Source organism: Octopus bimaculoides, chromosome 8 (assembly GCF_046866305.1).
Source record: "Octopus bimaculoides isolate indiv1 chromosome 8, ASM4686630v1, whole genome shotgun sequence".
NCBI classification, from domain to species: domain Eukaryota; kingdom Metazoa; phylum Mollusca; class Cephalopoda; order Octopoda; family Octopodidae; genus Octopus; species Octopus bimaculoides.
This window is the reverse complement of record NC_142935.1, coordinates 1,684,958-1,692,260: the sequence shown is the minus strand read 5'-3', so window position 1 is coordinate 1,692,260 and position 7,303 is coordinate 1,684,958.

Genomic DNA, 7,303 nt, shown 5'->3' with positions numbered 1-7,303 from the left:
CATGCATACATACATACCATACGAATAGCTAGCTAATATAGCTTGTGTGTGCAAATAGATACCATATAACCTCCCAAATCTAGAAACCATTATCTAAGCCTCATCCGAGCATAAAAAATAATATTTATGAAGTAAATCACTCAATATCGATTTAAGTAAGCACCAGAAGGCATGAATCCACAACTTTACGAGAATGAAGGACGATTCAGAGTTACGAGACCCAAAGACATAAAAAAAGGAGTCACAAACAAGCTTTTCAAATATACATTCCCTTCATCAGCTGCCAAATGGATATCATTATGGTTTCGACACCTAGTCAGTATCATTCAATGCGGCGGGCGGATTCAACAACGCTGAAAGTATAACTCAACCTGGGAATCAATGGAAATCAATGGAAATCAGCAGGATCGAAACATTAGCGTAGTATGTTCATTACAAACAACATCACATTAAACAAATTAGTATTAAATTATAGTTACAAAACAGAATCTATAAAACAAAGAACTTCCTCCAAACACCGATATTGTGATCATGAAATTATGGAACCAGCAAACTAAACTGATTAAAGAACAATTATTGAACCTCCGATACATAACATGATAATATAAACACAGAGAACAGCAAACCTAGAACTGAAAACGTATAGATCCCCTAACGGACATACACTGCTAGAAATATTGTTTCTCAGTTTATAGCATACTACAAACATGAAACCACACCAAAAACAGGCCTAACATAAAATAGTGGAGTATTCTACCCTTTAACCAACCCTTTATACCTTTTAACCAACAGCCTAGAACAATGTACATGGAGAAATCCAAGCATAGATCAACATCTGTAAAATATATGTTCAGTTATATGAAATATATCAACTGAATAAATCACAAATTAAAACAAAAATATATTCTTTTCTATTCTAGGCACAAGGCTCGAAATTTTATTTTGGAGAGGGGGGCAGTCGATTAGATCGACCCCAGTACGCAACTGGTACTTAATTTATCGACTCCGAAAGGATAGATAGACAGACAGATGAATAGACAGATAGGTTACCAGATAGACAGATAGGTAGATAGATGGATGAATAGATAGACAGATAGATAAACAGACAGACAGACAGACAGACAGACAGACAGACAGATAGATAGACAGAGAGGGAAAGAAATATGGAAAGCTAAACCAGCTGAAGCGAATACGTTATGCAATTGTTATTTTGTTGTTGTCGTGCGTTGTTGTTATTATTATTATTATTATTATTATTATTATTATTATTATCATGATTGTTATGATTATTATTATTATTATTATTATTATTATTATTATTATTATTATTATTATTATTATTATTATTACTGCCGTTGTTATTGATGTTATTGTTGTTGCTGTTATTTTGGTTGAATTTTATTTTTTGAAAGCGAAACATAAAGGAATCGCGTCGTGAAGAAATGTCAGACGGAATTGGAAAAATAAGTAAATAAACCTAACACCATATGAGATATTTTATTTAAAACAACATCAAAGAAGAAGAAGCAGAAGAAGAAGAAGAAGAAGAAGAACAACAACAACAACAACAATAACAACAACAATCGCCTCCACCACGAGCTACACCCCACCCCACCACACCTATAACAGTAACAATACAGAAATAACAAGACCAAGAACAAGAAAAAGAACAATGTGGATCGGGAAAATAAGAATAAACAAACGGAACCGTTTATTTTGATTATTTTTGTCGCATTGTTACAATTATACAAAGGCAAATAATAATAATAATAATAATAATAATAATAATGATAATAATAATAATAATAATAATAATAATAATAATAATGATAATAATAATAATAATAATAATAATAATAATAATAATAATAATGATAATGATGATGAGGATGATGATGATGAGGATGATGATGATGATGATGATGATGGTAACGATAATAAAATAAGCAGAATTCCCTACGTAACAATTAGGGGTTTGTTTACTCACCTGAATACAAAAGATTCACCCCAGTCAGCGTTGCTATTGTGTGGCGGAGGACTAGGCCTTATCTGGCAACCACCAGATTAAAATTGAGGCCCCTTATGTAAATGGAAATTAAAAATAGCAAAGCGAAAAATATTTGATGTCAATGTGATATTAACAAGATTGTTACACGAACGTGCATATTACTTTGTCTGTGTATGTATACAATTACGTATCTGTATGTGTGTGTGTATGTATGGATGATATATGTGTGGATACATGCATGTATATATGTATATATATGTGTGTGTATGTGTATGTATATACACAGACATGCAGGAAGTAAATAGACACCTTTAATTTTCAAATTCGTTTATTTGATATTAATTGGTTGAAGGAGAGGTTTTCTTCTAGCTGCTCGTCCATAATACCCAAGCTTATGCAGATATGTAACACACGTTCTTGGACTAACTTCTAGCTCATTTGCAATGCCAGAAGCCTGCGAACGGGGTTCGTTTTCCATAACTCTTTTCAAACAGCGAAGCTTCTTTCCCCAGGACGGCCGGGACGAGAATCTATTGATTCTTTTCCTTGGCTTTTGAATTGCACTATAATTCTATTAACAGTAGCAAGAGCAATTTGAAGATTTTCGGCAATTTTTCGCTGGCTGAGTAAGGCCAGCCTCATATTTCCCAACAATACGACCTCTTTGAAAATCTGACAGGTCTGCTGAATTTTTTTGTGCGTGGCATGGTTACTCTTCGCAATTTTTTAGTATAATGGCATCTGGAATGAAAAAGAATTATTACATTGTAAATTCTACACTGCTGAAAACATTAAAACGCTTAGATCAGAAATTTTGAAAATTAAAGGTGTCTATTTACTTCCTGCACGTCTGTGTATATATATATATATGTATGTATGCATGTATGCCCGTACATATTTACATATGTATACTTATTTACATATTTTGTCGTTTGGAACTCTCGTTTGAGGAACTTTTGATCTCATCTAATGGATGCTTCGTCCTTTTCTTCTCGAGTCCTTTCCATATTCAACTAAATTTCGGTCAGCGAAAGTCAAACACATTTCTCTGTATCTTGCAAGGTCAGCATAAGTGCCTGTTTGTTGCGTTAGAAGACATCTCAACAAGGCTTTTATAGTTTGTGTATCAGTACCATAGTGACAGATGGCGCTATAAACTGTCACCTTGGTTCTCAGTCGATTAAGGCATTGCTGTTTTATCCTCTTTGCATCTGCAACAGGTGGTCACTGTTGATTCGCCCCAATTTCCATCATCTTTTTGTTGGTATCGTTTTTGTTAGTGTTCTCTAGCTCCAATTCAGCCTTGGTGGAGCATTCGCGACTACCCTAACTTATTTGCCTATCACTACACTATCTAATGTGCTCTTCCGCTTTCTAAGAAGCAATTTAGACAAGAAAAACTAATCTTGGTACATCAATAAAAATATTGAGAAAATATGTTGTCTACAGCACCACTCACCCTTTCTTTTAACTACAAACTGTCTTGTTATTGTTGATTGTTTGTGTGTCTACGATTACCTATCTATCTATCTATCTATCTATCTATCTATCTATCTATCTATCTATCTATCTATCTATCTCTATCCATCTATCTATCTACATATATACATATATATATACATATATACATATATATATACATATATACATATACATATATATATATATATATATATATATATATATATATATATATATACATATATACATATGCATATATACATATATATATATATATACATGTTTACATATATATATATATATATATACATATATATACACACATATGTATATATATATATATATATATACATATGTGTATACACACACACATATATAAACATACAGAGGAAGAGAGAGAGAGAGAGAGAGAGAGAGAGAGAGAGAGAGAGAGAGAGAGAGAGAGAGAGAGATTGATAAATAGACAGATTGAATTTTGCAGCTGTTCAACATTCTTATTTTCTTTTGTTCTTTTGTTATTTTGTTTACTGTTTTAATTCTAAATCCGACGTTATCTCTTGTGCATGATTTCAGAGATTCTGGTTTGCTTTTTGTCAGGTTAAAATATTTGGCAGAAACTATTCCAGAAACTATTCCAGAAACTATTCCAGAAACACACTCTGGATGCCATGGAAACCGATCAATCTTAATCATGGTTAATTTATCAATTTACAGCTCCTTCTTTAAATTTAACATATATGAACTGGAAACGGATGCATATCGAAACAGCGCCCCCGGAATGGTAAGGCTTTCTTGATGGCAATTGTCTTTTATCACCAGTTTCTTCTGTTGACTAGGATGAGCAGGAACCTCCACTCTGTTGGATGTAGTAAAAGAAAAGACTGAGAACAGGGCTTCTTCTATCTTTGTGGGAAGAGACCTCGGAAACAACCGCCCTACAACGTAATGACAAAGTAGTCTTTTTTCAACAGCATTAACCTTTATGTTATCATATTTCTGTTGGAATTCACTGCCTTTATTACAATTAACATTGAAAATAATGAAGAATTTATAACCTTGTCAATATTAAAATGATGTTTGGAATATAAAGTAATATAAAATTTGGATGCGTGGTTTTAATTGGGATCACTTTAACCCTGTTACCATTTTTCGATTCAAATACACAGCTTTGGTTTCAATTAATTGAGAAAATAATGAAGTAATAACTAAAATAACTTAAGAATTATTAAGTTAGTGTTTGAAATATAAATTAACGTGAAATTTTGACGAAAGATATTAATTTAGTTCACTTTAAACATGAAGTTAGTAGCAGAGAACCAAAGGTATTCTAGGGAGTATTGATATCAAAAGGCATCAGTAAAACATAACACATTATTTGAGAGCGTGCCTTATGAAATAATATACGTATTTCGAGTTCTTTATACTCTTATCAGTGTTAGTTACCACACGAGACAACTCTGAAATGACTGGAAAGTTTGGCTTCCTTATAAGAAATCAGTAGAAATTAACCACTGACGACGTGCTGGGGCTGCCAGGCGGGAACAAAAAACATGGTTGGCATGCGAAGCAGGAGAGCAAAAGAAGCAAACTTTTAGAACAGACCAAAATGTTTGAGACATATTTGTGGTACAACTTTTGCCTAAAGCAAAAATATTTCTATATGGCAAACAAGAGGGTAAACGGCCTTTTTATAGGTCAAATATATCCTAAACATATTTGTACTAATTTTAAAAGTTCGTTTTATATAATTATAAGCTTAATATTTATATAGGATATATATGCATGTATGTATATTGTATACTTACTGTTTATATTACATGTATATGTATGCATGTGAGTATGTATGAATGCGTGTATGTATATATAAATATATATATACATATATATATGTATATATACATATAAATATACACACACACACACACACACATATATATATATATATATATATATATATATGTATGTATGTATGTATGTATCTATATATATACATATATATATATATATATATATATGTATGTATATATATATATATATATATATATATATATATATGCACTTGATGTTTATACGGTATATACATATAAATATATGTTTATTTAATGTTTATATAGCATATATCTTTATGAGTATCTATAAAATGTAAATATAGACACACACACAGTCACACACACAGAGTCACACACACACAGTCACACACACAGAGTCACACACACACACAGTCACACACACAGAGTCTCACACACACACACAGTCACACACACACATTCACACACACATGAGTAAATATTTGTTTTTTCTGTATTTTTCGAATGACACCGTTTGAGTAATCATGTGGCGTCATGTTTACTTCTGTAAGCAATACTCCCCTGAGCTCAGCGGTTTTCAACTCATAAAAACCAGTTACATAACATCTAACTTAAAAAACCTGCACGGGTTGCCGACAGATGTCAGGAAGGCATCTGGTCGTAGAATACTACTTTGGTAAGTTTTGTCTAACCCATACCAGTTTGGTAAACGGACGTAAGATAACAACGACGGCGAGGACAGTGATGAGCATATTTATTTCAAGTACCTGGAGCCAAAGTTTCTTCGAATGAGTGAAGCTAAAAGTAGGAATCTTTATTGGCCCTTAGATTCTGGAATTGATGAGGGACAAGCATTTTGAGGAAGCATTAGCAGTTGTCGAAGTGCCTGGTTTTCCTTCAAGAAGATTGTTCAAAACCTCTTGGGAAGCAGCCGCTCCCCAGAATATGAAAAAAATGATCCAAGACCTGATATCAAGTTTCCAACAACTTGGGTCTACAATGAGTGTGAAGATGCATTTTTTGCACTCGCATCTTGACTTTTCCCCAAGAATTGTGGGAACAACAGTGAAGAACAAGGAGAGCGGTTCATCAAGACATTTGCACCATGGAAACTCGATAGCAAGGCAAATGGAATGTCAGCATGATGGCGGATTACTGCTTGTCATCGAAACGTGATGTTCCCGATGCACAACACAAGCGGAAACCAAAGCGGTCTTCCTTCCGTTGAATCAATACGTAGGCCAACCATTAGGAGCATATTTTTTTACATTCAGTTGCTTTGATGTTGATAATTCTGACTCATTTCATGTTGATTTGGAAAACATATGTTCTTAAAACTAACAGAATGTGCTTTTCTTTGATTACATGCTTCATTTTAATAAAGCAACGATTTATTAAAAATTCACATTTTTTATTATTATTAATTTGTATTTTATTCAGCATCCTTATGTGACAGAGCAAAATGGTTCAGATATTTAAAACCAGGACCCCAAAAATATGTAACATCACATCCATGATTAAAAAAAAAATTCCCAAATGCAGATCAATGTTATAGATCTTTTTTAGTTCGGGTTAAAACAACGAGAAACACTAATGTATATCTAAGTGAGACATGTTTGTTTGTCGAACGGTGAATGTGTTAGACTTAGTCATAAACTATTGACACGTAGAGGTTCCCGCCATTCGACTGGATCGTCATCCATGGCATCCGTTATAGAATATAACTTCTTCTTTTGCCCTTATTTCTTTAACAACAAAATGTCTTCTGATTCCTGGAAACTGCAAGCTAAGCATCACAGCTGTAATCACAATACACACCAAATGTTTGTCGAAAAACTTTTCTCTTTTACTCTCTCTCTCTGTCTCTCTCTCTCTCTCACTGTCTCTCTCTCTCTCTCACTGTCTCTCTCTCTCTCTCTCTCTGTCTTTCACTCTATCTGTTTCTCTCTCCATATGTTGCTACAGTTGTTATCGTTTCTATCCTTATTCTTTTATTCTTTTATTCTTTTATTCTTATTTCTGTCAT